This window comes from Mesoplodon bidens (genome assembly GCF_964165515.1).
Source record: "Mesoplodon bidens genome assembly, chromosome: 7".
In the NCBI taxonomy this organism is placed as follows: domain Eukaryota; kingdom Metazoa; phylum Chordata; class Mammalia; order Artiodactyla; family Ziphiidae; genus Mesoplodon; species Mesoplodon bidens.
The window spans coordinates 105864505-105880338 of record NC_138164.1 but is presented as its reverse complement, the minus strand read 5'-3'; positions in this window follow the sequence as shown (position 1 = coordinate 105880338).

Genomic DNA, 15834 nt, shown 5'->3' with positions numbered 1-15834 from the left:
GTGTATATATGTCCATGCCACTCTCTCACTTTGTCCCAGCTTACCCGTCCCCCTCCCCATATCCTCAAGTCCATTCTCTAGTAGGTCTGTGTCTTTAATCCTGTCTTACCCCTACGTTCTTCATGACATTTTTTTTTCTTAAATTCCATATATATGTGTTAGCATACGGTATTTGTCTTTCTCTTTCTGACTTACTTCACTCTGTATGACAGACTCTAGGTCCATCCACCTCATTACAAATAGCGCAATTTCGTTTCTTTTTATGGCTGAGTAATATTCCATTGTATATATGTGCCACATCTTCTTTATCCATTCATCTGATGATGGACACTTAGGTTGTTTCCATCTCCTGGCTATTGTAAATAGAGCTGCAATGAACATTTTGGTACATGACTCTTTTTGAATTATGGTTTTCTCAGGGTATATGCCCAGTAGTGGGATTGCTGGGTCATATGGTGGTTCTATTTGTAGTTTTTTAAGGAACCTCCATACTGTTCTCCATAGTGGCTGTATCAATTTACATTCCCACCAACAGTGCAAGAGGGTTCCCTTTTCTCTACACTCTCTCCAGCATTTGTTGTTTGTAGATTTTCTGATGACGCCCATTCTAACTGCTGTGAGGTGGTACCTCATTGTAGTTTTGATTTACATTTCTCTAATAATTAGTGATGTTGAGCAGCTTTTCATGTGCTTCTTGGCCATCTGTATGTCTTCTTTGGAGAAATGTCTACTTAGGTCTTCTACCCATATTTGGATTGGGTTGTTTGTTTTTTTTACTATTGAGCTGCATGAGCTGTTTATGTATTTTGGAGATTAATTCTTTGTCCGTTGATTTGTTTGCAAATATTTTCTCCCATTCTGACGGTTGTCTTTTCGTCTTGTTTATGGTTTCCTTTGCTGTGCAAAAGCTTTGAAGTTTCATTAGGTCCCATTTGTTTATTTTTCTTTTTATTTCCATTACTCTAGGAGGTGGATCAAAAAAGATCTTGCTGTGATTCATGTCAAAGAGTGTTCTTCCTATGTTTTCCTCTAAGAGTTTTATAGTGTCCAGTCTTACATTTAGGTCTCTGATCCATTTTGAGTTTATTTTTGTATATGGTGTTAGGGAGTGTTCTAATTTCATTCTTTTACATGCAGCTGTCCAGTTTTCCCAGCACCACTTATTGAAGAGACTGCCTTTTCTCTATTGTATATCCTTGCCTCCTTTGTCATAGATTAGTTGACCATAGGTGCGTGGGTTTATCTCTGGGCTTTCTATCTTGTTCCATTGATCTATGTTTGTGTTTTTGTGCCAGTACCATACTGTCTTGATTACTGTAGCTTTTTAGTATCATCTGATGTCAGGGAGTCTGATTCCTCCAGCTCCGTTTATTTCCCTCAAGACTGCTTTGGCTATTCAGGGTTTTTTTGTGTCTCCATACAAATTTTAAGATTTTTTGTTCTAGTTCCGTAAAATGCCATTCATAATTTGATAGGGATTGCATTGAATCTGTAGATTGCTTTAGGTAGTATAGTCATGTTCACAATATTGATTCTTCCAATCCAAGAACATGGTATATCTCTCCATCTGTTGGCATCATCTTTAATTTCTTTCATCAGTGTCTTTTAGTTTTCTGCATACAGGTCTTTTGTCTCCCTAGGTAGGTTTATTCCTAGGTACTTTATTCTTTGTGTCGCCGTGGTAAATGGGAGTGTTTCCTCAATTTCTCTTTCAGCTTTTTCATCATTAGTGTATAGGAATGCAGGAGTTTTCTGTGCATTAATTTTGTATCTTGCTACTTTACCAAATTCATTGATTAGCTCTAGTAGTTTTCGGTGGCATCTTTAGGATTCTCTACGTATAGCATCATGTATTCTTCAAACAGTGACAGTTTTACTTCTTCTTTTCTCATTTGGATTCCTCTTATTTCTTTTTCTTCTCTGATTGCCATGGCTAGGACTTCCAAAAGTATGTTGAATAATAGTGGTGAGAGTGGACATCCTTGTCTTGTTCCTGATCTTAGAGGAAATGCTTTCAGTTTTTCCCCATTGAGAATGATGTTTGCTGTGGGTGTGTTGTATATTGCCTTTATTATGTTGAGGTAGGTTCCCTGTATGCCCACTTTCTGGAGAGTTTTTATCATAAATGGGTGTTGAATTTTGTCAAAAGCCTTTTCGGCATCTATTGAGATGATCATATGGTTTTTCTTCTTCAATATGTTAATATGGTGTATCACATTGACTGATTTGCATATATTGAAGAATCCTTGCATCCCCGGGATAAATCCCACTTGATCATGGTGTATGATCCTTTTAATGTGTTGTTGGGTTCTGTTTGCTAGTATTTTGTTGAGGATTTTTGCATCTATATTCATTCAAGTGATATTGGTCTGTAAGTTTCTTTTTTTGTAGTATCTTTATGTGGTTTTGGTATCAGGGTGATGGTGGCCTCATACAATGAGTTTGGGAGTGTTCCTTCCTCTGCAATTTTTTAGAAGAGTTTGAGAAGGATGGGTGTTAGCTCTTCTCCAAATGTTTGATAGAATTCACTTGTGAAGCCATCTGGTCCTGGACTTTTGTTTGTTGGAAGATTTTTAATCACAGTTTCAATTACTTGTGATTGGTCTCTTCATATTTTCTATTTCTTCCTGGTTCAGTCTTGGAAGATTATACCTTTCTAAGAATTTGTCCATATCTTCCAGGTTGTCCATTTTATTGGCATAGAGTTGCTTGTAGTAGTCTCTTAGGATGCTTTGTATTTTTATGGTGTCTGTTGTAACTTCTTTTTCATTTCTAATTCTATTGATTTGAGTCCTCTCCCTCTTTTTCTTGATGAGTCTGGCTAATGGTTTATCAATTTTGTTTATCTTCTCAAAGAACCAGCTTTTAGTTTTATTGATCTTTGCTATTGTTTTCTTTGTTTCTATTTCTGCTCTGATCTTTATGATTTCTTTTCTTCTGCTAACTTTGGGTTTTGTTTGCTCTTCTTTCTCTAGTTCCTTTAGGTGTGAGGTTAGATTGTTTATTTGTGATTCTTCTTGTTTCTTGAGGTAGGCTTGCATAGCTATAAACTTCCCTCTTAGAACTGCTTTTGCTGCATCCCATAGGTTTTGGATCGTCGTGTTTTCATTGTCATTTGTTTGTGGTATTTTTTTATTTTGTCTTTGATTTCTTCAGTGATCTCTTGGTTATTTAGTAATGTATTGTTTAGCCACCATGTGTTTGTGTTTTTTACGTCTTTTTTCCCTGTAATTCATTTCTTGTCTCATAGCATTGTGGTCAGTAAAGATGCTTGATATGATTTCAATTTTCGTAAATGTACTGAGGCTTGATTTGTGACCGAAGATGTGACCTATACTGGAGAACATTCCATGCGCACTTGAGAAGAAAGTGTAATCTGCTGTTTTTGGATGGAATGTCCTATACATATCAATTAAATCTATCTGGTCTATTGTGTCATTTCAAGCTTCTGTTTCATTATTTATTTTCATTTTGGGTGATCTGTCCATTGGTGTATGTGAGGTGTTAAAAGTCCCCCACAATTGTTGTGTTACTGTCGATTTCCTCCTTTATAGCTGTTAGCAGCTGCCTTATGTATTGAGGTGCTCCTATGTTGGGTGCATATATATTTATAATTGTTATATCTTCTTCTTGGATTGATCCCTTGATCATTATGTAGTGTCCTTCCTTGTCTCTTGTAACATTCTTTATTTTCAAGTCTATTTTATCTGATAGGAGTATAGCTACTCCAGCTTTCTTTTGATTTCCATTTGCATGGAATAACTTTTTCCATCCCCTCGCTTTCAGTCTGTATGTGTCCCTAGGTCTGAAGTGGGTCTCTTGTAGACAGCATATATATGGGTCTTGTTTTTGTATCCATTCAGCAAGCCTGTGTCTTTTGCTTGGCATTTAATCCATTGACGTTTCAGGTAATTATCAATATGTATGTTCCTGTGGCCATTTTCTTAATTGTTTTGGGTTTGGTTTTGTAAGTTTCTTTCTTCTCTTGCGTTTCCCACTTAGAGAAGTTCCTTTAGCATTTGTTGTAGAGCTGGTTTGTTGGTGCTGAATTCTCTTAGCTTTTGCTTCTCTGTAAAGCTTTTGATTTCGCCATGGAATCTGAATGAGATCCTTGCTGGGTTAGAGTAATCTTGGTTGTAGGTTCTTCCCTTTCATCACTTTAAGTATGTCATGCCACTCCCTTCTGGCTTGTAGAGTTTCTGCTGAGAAACCAGCTGTTAACCTTATGGGAGTTCCCTTGTATGTTATTTGTCGTTTTTCCCTTGCTGCTTTCAATAATTTTTCTTTGTCTTTAAATTTTGCTAATTTGATTACTGTTTGTCTCGGCATGTTTCTCCTTGAGTTTATCCTGTATGGGACTCTCTGTGCTTCCTGGACTTGGGTGGCTATTTCCTTTCCCATGTTAGGGATGTTTTCAACTATAATCTCTTCAGATATTTTCTCAGGTCCTTTCTCTCTCTCTTCTCCTTCTGGGACCCCTATATTGTGAATGTTGTGTTTAATGTTGCCCCAGAAGTCTCTTATGCTGTCTTCATTTCTTTTCATTCTTTTTTCTTTATTCTGTTCCGCAGCAGTTAATTCCACCATTCTGTCTTCCAGGTCACTTATCCTTTCTTCTGCCTCAGTTATTCTGCTATTGATTCCTTCTAGTGTAGTTTTCATTTCAGTTATTGTATTGTTCATCTCTGTTTGTTTGTTCTTTAATTCTTCTAGGTCTTTGTTCACCATTTCTTGCATCTTCTCGATCTTTGCCTCCATTCGTTTTCCAAGGTCCTGGATAACCTTCACTATCATTATTCTGAATTCTTTTTCTGGAAGTTTGCCTAACTCCACTTCATTTAGTTGTTTTTCTGGGGTTTTATCTTGTTCCTTCATCTGGTACATAGCCCTCTGCCTTTTCATCTTGTCTATCTTTCTGTGAATGTGGTTTTTGTTCTACAGGCTGCAGGATTGTAGTTCTTCTTGCTTCTGCTGTCTGCCCTCTGGTGGATGCAGCTCTCTAAGAGGTTTTTTCAAGTTTCCTGATGAGGGGTACTGGTGGTGTAAAGAGGTGGCTGTTGCTCTGGTGGGCAGATCTCAGTAAAACTTTAATCCGCTTGACTGCTCATGGGTGGGGCTGGGTTCCCTTCCTGTTGGTTGTTTGGCCCAAGGCAACCCAACACTGGAGCCTACCTGGGCTCTTTGCTGGGGCTAATGGCAGACTCTGTGAGGGCTCACACCACGAGTACTTCCCAGAACTTCTGCTGCCAATATCCTTGTTCCTATGGTGAGCCACAGCCACCCCCAACCTATGCAGGAGACCCTCCAACACTAGCAGGTAGGTCTGGTTCAGTCTCCCCTGGGGTCACTGCTCCTTCCCCTGGGTCCCAGTGCACACACTACTTTGTGTGTGCCCTCCACGAGTGGAGTCTCTGTTTCCCCCTGTCCTGTCGACATCCTGCAATCAAATCCCACTAACCTTCATGGTCTGATTCTCTAGGAATTCCTCCTCCCGTTGCTGGACCCCCAGGTTGGGAAGCCTGACGTGGGGCTCAGAACTGTCACGCCATTGGGTGGACTTCTGTTGTATAAGTGTTCTCCAGTCTGTGAGTCACCCACCCAGCAGTTATGGGATTTGATTTTACTGTGATTGAGCCCCTCTTACCATCTCATTGTGGCTTCTCCTTTGTCTTTGGATGTGGGGTATCTTTTATGGTGAGTTCCAGTGTCCTCCTGTCGATGATTGTCCAGCAGCTAGTTGTGATTCTGGTTTTCTCACAAGAGGGAGTGAGAGCACATCCTTCTCCTCTGCCCTCTTGGTTCAGTATCCATATCCACTAATTTTTAAATTATTATTTTGACCTGCTATTAGTTCCATATCTCTAATTTTGATAAATGGAACTCTGTACATGTTCATGGCTCTCTCAAAACTTCATTCTATTTTTTAATTAATGTCTCACAGTCGTTTACCAAGCCACCCCTAAAATTTGAGAGAAAAGTTGCCAAAATACATTTCTAGCAGTGGTATCTAAGAAATTACCTACAGTCAGTGAAATTTTTTTTTTTTTGGCAGAGGGCAGGCCTCTCACTGTTGTGGCCTCTCCCTTTGCGGAGCACAGGCTCTGGACGTGCGGGCTTAGCGGCCATGGCTCACAGGCCCAGCCGCTCCGCGGCATGTGGGATCCTCCCGGACCGGGGCACAAACCCATGTCCCCTGCATCAGCAGGTGGACTCTCAACCACTGCACCACCAGGGAAGCCCACGGTCAGTGAAATTTGAATTCTCGCAGATATAGCGCTCCATATCTGATAGCCTGTATAAACGATCAAGAAAAATATGTAATTGGATGGATGGGGCAAGTTTTGTAAGGAACCCATAAAAACACCCAGAGACAGAATTATTGCTCCATTCAGAATCTGGATAGCCTGTAAGAAGCGAAAAAAGAGAATGCGTGAATGGTCAGATACTAGTGTACATTGAGAAGAGACTGTTTTATTTATTTATTTATTTTTCTTTGCCTTTATGGTTTTATTACAGGATGTTGAATATAATTCCCTGTGTTATACTGTGGGACCTTGTTGTTTATCCATTCTATATATACTAGCTTGCATCTGCTAATCCAAAACTCCCAATCCAACCCTTCCCTACCACCCTCCCCCTTGGCAACCACAAATCTATTCTCTATGTCTGTGAGTCTGTTTCTCTTTTGTAGATAAGTTCATTTGTGTCATGTTTTAGATTCTACATATAAGCGATATCATATGGTATTTGGAGAAGAGATCATTTTAATTTTCCTCAGAAAGGAGATATCAGTGCTTGAAATGGTCCAAAAAATGAAACCTAAATTAACTGGGCAAAAGCCTACTCTGGGAGGTTTCTGTTCCCTGCGATTCCCACCGATTCCAGTGGCAACATTTCATCCTCCCCTTTCCCCCCTACTTCTGCTCATTCTCACAAACTCCTTTCAGAAAGTGGCAGAAGAGTGAAGGAGATACGGCTGATGACATAGACTGGGTGGAATTGTCTTCCCAGCATACTTTGGGGCCATAATATGATGAAGACCATTCTCCACTGTTGATAGGATGTCTCCAACCATGAGGTTATGCCTCTGCATTTCTACTCCTCAGGTCTAAAATATGCCCCAGTCTTTTCTTAAAGGAACAACATTATTGATTCAGTGATGAGTAACTCAGAAATTCCCCCTTATGGGCATAAAACAAGGTTTTCCACATATTTTTTTTCTTCCATCTTTAACCGATTTTTTAACTGAGGCTGACTTACCCCAAGGGCTTTTAGTTCCTCTTGGTAATTTTATGATCAATTAATGGGCCAGTAGGCAGAATTATTCACCACCTCTGTTTCCACCTGGCTTCCTGGGACACCACCTGCCGAGGCTGCCCCTAGCTCTGCACTATCAACTTCTTGGGAGGCCATATGGGGTTGTTGATGGCTGTCATAGAAAAGAAATCCGAGATTTTGATGTTTTCCCTTTTACTACTAACTAATAATGATTTTTGAGTGCAACAAAAGGGTTCCATTTTGTCTATACATCAAAATGACTCCCCACCAATGGGGCAGAGGTGCAGAGTTTTTACATTGTTCAATTCCATTTTATCTTGGCATAGCAGGCATCATCAGACCATTATAATAGGCCGGGGCATGGCGCTTAACTTTGGAACAGTAAAAAGCCATTCCTTTTTCATTTTTACATGCATGGATATATTACGTAGTCCCTGCCTCTCTTCAATCCTGGACATCCACATACATGGTTTCACTGAGCAGTGATCTCTTATGTGAGGAAGACAGCTTTAGTCACATTCTAGTAATAATAATAGGTATCATTTATTGAATACTCACTCACTGCTATGTGCCAAGTACTGTCTATTTTCTGTATTAACATATTTAATCCCTCCAACAACTTTATGTCACAATATTATTATTCCCATTTTAAAAATGAGAAAATTGAGGCATGGACAGCTTGAACAACTTTCCCAAACTTATACAGCTCATGAGTCCAGATTCTACTTGAGACATCTTCTTTAAGGTCCAACATTTTTTAAGTCATTATATTATATAGTACTATATGGAAGATACCTTTCTGGATAGCAATACAGCACAGTGGAAAAAGTTTAAGAACCATGGAGGAGCCAATTGCAAATCCAAATCTGACCAGTTACTAGTTGTATGACCTAGTAGTGGGGATCTCAGTTTTCACATCTGTAAAATGGAAATAATTTTAATTTCGTATTAACATTGCAAAGTCCAGGCTCAAGAATTATCCCTTGGGAAATAGGTATATATTTTAGAGAGAATATCTAATATGCTAAAATGTAGGTAATGTGGGAGAGCATTGCTCTTTCATCATCAGAGAATTACTTGGTTCTATCTCCAGCTTCTTTCCTCACCACTCCCTAGCTCAAAGCTCAGTCCAGCCTTTTCTTTCTTTCAATCCTCCCAAACTCTCAAAAGTCTTGAAACTTCATCAGTACTATTCCCATCTTCCTGAAACACATTTCCCCTCAAGCTCCACCTGAATAATTTCTGCTCTTCTTCCAGCCTGAATCTCAGCCCACATGTCATACTTTGATAAAGGAAGACTTTTTTGGTCCTGGCCAAGTCTGGATGAAGCACCCCTTTTAGATACTCTCAGAATGATCTTGTCATATACTTATCAGTCTGAGCCTCAATTGACAGGAAACTTATCTGTATCTCTCTGTCTTCTCAGCGTTGAAATACCAGTCTGTCATGTGGTGGGCACTCAGTTAGTACACGTCAAATAAATAAATAAACTTTTGGTCCAGCCTGATGTAGTCATGTCTTATGGATGATAATAGAAAATATGTTTGAAAGGATTGGAACCGCTCATACAGAGAAACTCCAGAGCAGTTCTGGAGGGAGAAAATCTATTCTAAGCACTTTTTTTTTTTTTAATTGAAGTATAGTTGATTTACAGTGTTGTGTTAGTTTCATGTGAACAGCAGAGTGAGTCAGTTATATACATGTATATAACTATTTTTTTCAGATTCTTTTCCCTTATAGGTTATTACAAAATATTCAGTAGAGTTCCCTGTGCTATACAATAGGTCCTTGTTGGTTATCTATTTATTCTTACCACATTATTTAGTCTGACTTTCTAAAATAACCATAAATATCAGGGAGAATTTTCAGCCTCCAGGTAAAATCAGCCGTGTTCTATAATTTGGTCAATTTAGCTTTCTTTTTTTTTTTTTTAAATGAGAGAAGTGTGGGTTTCCTAAGAACGCCTCAGCCAAGTTCACCCATCTAGCTTTTAGCGTGTTTCAGACATTGTTCTAAGTGTTACTCATGTTCAGCAATTTACCTCTCACAATATCCATATGAAAGGGACTACTGTTATGATCCTTTCCATTTTACAGACAAGGAAGCTGAACATCAGAGGAATTAAGTACCTTGCCCAAGGCCACACAGCCAGAAATTTGAGGAGCTAGGGATCAGAAACTGTAATCTGGCTTGAGTATCATTTCTGTCCCTCTGAGCTTGTGCAGAAATTCACTCACCAAATCCCACACCTCAAGTATATGAAGACCATCCCTCATTACTAGAGCTGGCAGCCAAATTTGGGTGCAGCCATTTGGATTTAATATATCTAAGGGGTGTGTGTCTGTGTGTATGTGTATCCATGCCCACATTCTCCAAAGCAATAACTACATAATTATGTCAAGCATTTTTTTTACTATGGCATCAGAGTAACAGTCATATTCTAAGGGGAAGCCATCCTCATAGCTAAATGTTCCAAATCTCTAGTCAGCAACCAAACAAAAACGTCTGCAGACATTCTCAGTGGCCCACTGGGTGGCACCTTTGACAGACAATAAGGAAAGGGGGCTTTCTGTGGAGAGGGAATTTCTAGGATTTATCTTGGAGGCTTCAGGCATTGGCCAAATTCTTTCCTCTCAAACCCATTTCGTTGCAAGCAGGAGCCACTCAGTAAGGATCACTTATGGTGTCTTTTCTGGAAGACAGCAGCCTCTTTTGGCTCAGTCTTGATGCATCTTTGCATTAGAGGAGTCAGTGAAAATGTTTTCTTGGTGGCCTGCAGAGTGTGCTAACCACATCTGGGTCTGCGGCCTCTCGATTTCACTGTGCTCTCCCAAAGGTTGAGTGTTGATTAGGAAGCTGGTGTCAGGAGTAACTGTCTTCTGGCTTTGAGATGTTGCTAAATACATTGTTAGGACAAGAAATACAAGCAGAAATATGGGGAAATGGGTGGGAAAGTGTTGAGGAATGGAGGTAGTTATTTGCACGGTAAGAAGAGACAAAGTCGGATTATAAGAGTAGTGTCTGGGGCTTCCCTGGTGGCGCAGTGGTTGAGAGTCCGCCTGCCGATGCAGGGGACACGGGTTCGTGCCCCGGTCTGGGAAGATCCCACATGCTGCGGAGCGGCTGGGCCCGTGAGCCATGGCCGCTGAGCCTGCGCGTCCGGAGCCTGTGCTCCGCAACGGGAGAGGCCACAACAGTGAGAGGCCCGCACCGCAAAAAAAAAAAAAAAAAAAAAAAGAGTAGTGTCTGGAGAGGGAAGGGTGGTTACTTTCATTATCACATTCACTTCACACAGTCTTAGAAAGGCTAATTAATTCGCCAACAACATAAAGATGATGCAAATTGTAGTTTAAATGCATTTAATGATTACTATGTACCAGTCACCATTCTAAATGCTTCCCATGTATTCACTCCTTTCTTTCTCGTAATACCTAGCTGTTCTAGGTATAACCATTAACCCAATTTTATATAGAAAAGTATGGCATAGAAATGTTAACCAGCTTTCCCAACATCACACGGTAACCAGTCAAGCTGTGTGCAAAACTCAGGTTCTGGGTCAGGTGAAGTCAGAGTCAGGCCTGTTCCCCCAGTGGGACCTTAATTACTACGCCTCCTTTCGCTTTCAGAAGTGTCGCTGTTTAGAAGGTAAATAGTACAGTCATCCTTAATAAATAAGGTCCTGAAATAGGTGATGGAAAAATCAGAGGAACGAGGCAGGGAGTAAGGAAAGAGATAACAGGTGAAGATTCAAACCGCAATCCTTAGAGAGGTCCCAGGCAGGACCTGAGGGGGAGGCCTAGAACTGGGGTGCAGCCCCTGATCCGCATGTCAGGTTGGGAAAGTCTATGAGAAAAAGAAGAATGTTCACAGCAAACTAGGCGAAGTCCTAGTTCTAGAGACTGGAGCATAAGTGGAGACTTGGTCACAGGAAAGAGAAAGTGGTCCAGATGCCATAACCGAGAGACAGCTTGGGAAGGGGGATTGTGAACTCTGGGGCACCGAATATAAAGTGAGCAGGGGCACAGCAACCAGGAAAACGTAACGTACAGGAGCTCTGTGAACAGGGCTGGCAACGGAGCCTGGAGCAGGGCCGCTGAAGGAACTATCTGGGAGTGAAAGAAGGGACTGAATACAGAGAAGACCAAATGGAAATCATAAAGAAATAGCTAAAACGATGGCAGGAAACCTATGACCCTCCCTGCCTCATGTTAGCCAGAGCCATTACAAATAGAATATTGAAGAAGAAAGGGAGGGCAAAAAGTGCTGAAAGGGAAGAAAAGGAAGAGATATGAGGAAGTAAACCCCCCAAAAGCAGTTCCTTTCAACATACTTGTTTAAATTTAGAGCTGTAGAAAGAAAGAGCTTAGAAAGGAAGTTGCTTAAATAAGACTTCAGTTATCTCATTTGTAAATTTCAGGTCCTAGTACCCACCTCAGGGAACAGTATCAAGATTAAAGACAGAATGCACATTGAGGTCTTAGCAACTAAGGTCTTCACATGAACTCAAAATAAATAAATGAAAATGAGAAGCTTCTTCAATTCTTTAGAGAGAGAATGATTATGAGAAAGTGCTTCCAAAAGAAGATTCGTAGGGGTTTCTTCCACTTGTGTGCAATATCCCCCAATTACAGGAGGAGATGTTTTCAAGGAGGCGGGCTAGCTTTTGGTGCTGAAATATCATAATAAATAATCAAGTTCAAAATTCGAGTTGCTGATTTCCAAAAGGAAAAAATAAATCTTTATGTGAGTGGAGTCAACGTTCTAGCTGTTCATTCACAAGGGACCCATCAGACTATTTAAAAACTGATGTATTTCTCAAGACTTACTTGTCTTAATCCAGTTACTAAATAGCAATGCTTGCATTGTTGGTTTTATCCCTATACCCACGCATGCTGATGTATACACATACTTACTAAAATTATGCTCTTCTGGAGGTAATACCTTTATATGTCTTAATAAGTATATAAACTCTAGTTGAGAAAAACCATCAGTTAACCATATGAAGTCTCTGACTTTGGAATATGTTAAATGTGTTTGATTCATTGCTTATTAGCTTATAACTTTGCAAGTTTTTCAGTCACTGCTTTGAAACCATGCCCTGCTAGAAATGACACTATTCAGTGTAATTGTAAGACAATAAAAAGTTATGATAGATAAGGACTGTTGTAACTAGAGGTGGGAAACAGTGAGCCATCAAATAAAAAGATAAATAAAAGATAAAAGATAAAAAAGATAAATAAAAGATAAATAAAAAGATCAGAAATTAGGCTTGTTTCCTGTTTTGACCTCATGTTGTTTTTGGATAAAGGGGAAAATACACTTGGTAGAGGTATAGTCTTAGAATTTGAAGAAAGACATTGCATTTTAGAGTGCCTCAGGAAACCAGGAGAATTTATTATGATATTTGTTAGAAGAAAGAGAAATAGCCTAGATAAGAAAATGGTAGTGCAGTGGTTCTCAACTTTCAACTGCCCAGTGAAATTTTCTGGAGAGTTAATAAGGCATTAAATCAGTATCATTGGAGTAGACCATCCCACATGGATACTTTTTAAAATGGTCCCCAGGTTATTCTAATATGAAGCCAGATTGGGGTACCACCAGGTAAATTTGAAAGATCATTAAAATCAGATGGTTAGAGAATGAGATAGGAAAGAAAACATTAATTTCTCCAAAAAAGATTGTCCCTTCTACCAAGGTGGCTCATATACTTATTTTAGGGGAAAAAAATTGAATCTTAGCTTGGAGTTAAGCAGATTTCACTCATTGACAGCTATTTTTGTAGAACTTCATACTGATAAGTATGTTCTCTGTAATGCAAGATGGGCATTAAGTGAAGAATTACAGTTTATTCTCTCTCTCTCTTATCTATGGCTTTTTGTCTGCATTCTCCTCTGCATCAAAGGCAGCAATTATAATAAGCTTAATGCATATTATTTTATTTGTATCCTTATGAAATGCATATTTCTGTTTTACATACATACGTACATACATTTTTTTTTTCTGGGTATATGCCCAGTAGTGGGATTGCTGGGTCATATGGTAGTGGGATTGCTGGGTCATATGGTAGTTCTTTTTTTTTTTTTAACATCTTTATTGAAGTATAATTGCTCTACAATGGTGTGTTAGTTTCTGCTTTATAACAAAGTGAATCATACATTTTTAATGTACATAAATGCTACTGTGTTATAGATTTCATTTACCTCCTTTTTCTACTGAGCTCTGCCACGAATCCCCAGTCATATTTATTCTGTGTGTCCACTCTGCTGCCTTCAGCTGCTGCATCATCCTCCTTACTGCACATTGACCACTTTTCCCCTGACCAGCAATCCAGAGATGAACACCTAAATGAATCCAACCTCTCACCACTGTAATGATTGAAAGATTCTTCTCATATCCATCTTCCCTAAATCTGTGTGAAAATATTTTTGAGATATACAATTAAAACTATGGTTGCTAGACCATAGGATATGCATATAATCAATTTTGTTGATGACTGTTACATTGTATGCTCTAGAATGCCTGCACATATAATGTGCAGTAAAGTCCCCTACATAAGAACGAGTTCCGTTCTGAGAGCGCATTCGTAAGTCCAATTTGTTCATTAAGTCCAACAAAGTTAGCCTAGGCACCCAACTAACACAATCAGTTATATAGTGTACTGTAATAGGTTTATAATACTTTTCACACAAATAATACATAAAAAACAAACACAAAAAATAGAGAAAACAGATGGAGAGCAAGCTGCAATTTCACTCACGCCTGACGTTGAGGGCACAGATTCTGGTTCCCTGCTGGATTCAGTTCTATCTACCCTCTTGAAAAAACCATCCAGTGATGACTGGGTAGTAGCTCTTTTTGTCTCGTCACAGATGACACTGTAGCGCTGGATTGCATTCTGAACCACTGCTGCAGGCTTCGTGTACCATTCTATGTTCTGGTCCTGTGCCTCAAAAACTAACAGTGCCTCCTCAAATAAAGAAAATCCCCTGCCATTTCCTGCATCGTGAATCTCTTCGCTTCTTCAGTTATTTTTTCTTCCTCTTGTTTCTCCTCATCCTTTCCGTGGGCCTCCAATTCCATCAGGTCTTCATTTGTAAACTCCCCGTGTTGCACAGCAAGTTCCATTGTTACCGCGTGGCGCTTCTTAGCACTACCAGCTACATCACCGCTGCTTTTACACTTGCTTCCGGACATCCTGGTCTTGAAATAAAGATACTGTACTACTGTACTCTATACAGTAGTGTAAAGTACACAAAAGCACAGCTACTTGTAGAGGATGCACGCATGTGACAATGTACGCCACACGTGAACTAACTTACGTGATTGGACATGTGAACGCACATTTGCATCTTTGAAAGTTCGTAACTTGAGGGTTCGTATGTCCGGAACTTACTGTATGCAGTTACCTGTAGTCCTTTCCAATGGGGGAGGGACTAGAATTAAAACAGTTCCATATTTTAAAGGAACTTGAGTTCCTTTTCCTACATATGCAAAACCATATAATGTGCTCTTCTACCACCTGTACAGTCCCAGGATCAATGAAGGAAATCTCCCAAGAAGGACTCAGGTGGTGTTCTCAGCCCACCATGGTATTAGACTTCCAGTTTGCAAGTAGCCATAGATTCCTCAGGAAAAACAGCATTTCATTTGCAGGGAGCCATAGGTGATACACTCTATAGCAATCCCACCCTGACCAGTCTACCTCAGTTTATGGACCAGGTGGACCTCTGAGCATCTTCCAGTTGCTTCTTGGTAACTCATTCTCTGAGACTAAATGGGTCACCTTTTTTTGTCTCCTTCTCAGAGTCAGCCCGCAGATTTCCACTAAAGAGTTTTCTGAGCCCTTTGGTGGGCTATGCTTAAGATCCTACCTGGGTCTGTCCCTGGAGTGTGGTTGAGCCCCTCACATGGAAGTTGCCTGGGTGCCTCAATCCAAATGTCCTTAGATCCTTGATGATTTTTCCCCTCCTCATTTTTCCATCTTTCCACAAAAATCCCTGTTGGCCTCTCAATACATTTAAGAGTATATGTTTCATAGAACAATTCTAATTTTCTGATAAAACAGTACATCTCAGCCTAAAAGTCTAACTGATGTACTATTAAATGTATCCCCGTGCAGTTAGATTCCTATGGGCTGTGTAGGTCATTGTGCCTTGTAGCCAGGCTAGCATATTTTTTATGTCAGGTTCATTGAAATATAATTTACATGCAATAGATTTTCTCCTTTTTCAATTGTACAGTCCTGTGAGCTTTGACTAATGTATAAAGAAATGTAAACAGAACCATAATCAAGCTAAGAGCCACTACCAATTCTTGGAATGTTGAACTTTTCTTTTTTTTTCTTTTTTTGCTTTATAATTGAACTCTAACTCCATGATGTCACTAAAACTTACTTCCAAAGAAAAAGAATTCCTACTCTCACCTGCCCCGCTTCTCAAGGAAAACAGAAAGGTGTTTTCGAGAAGAAAATAAATCAGCATTTAAGCATATGACTTAATACTAACTCTTTGATGAGTTTTAATTATACCAAGACAGGCTTTGCCTCTAGCAAAACTG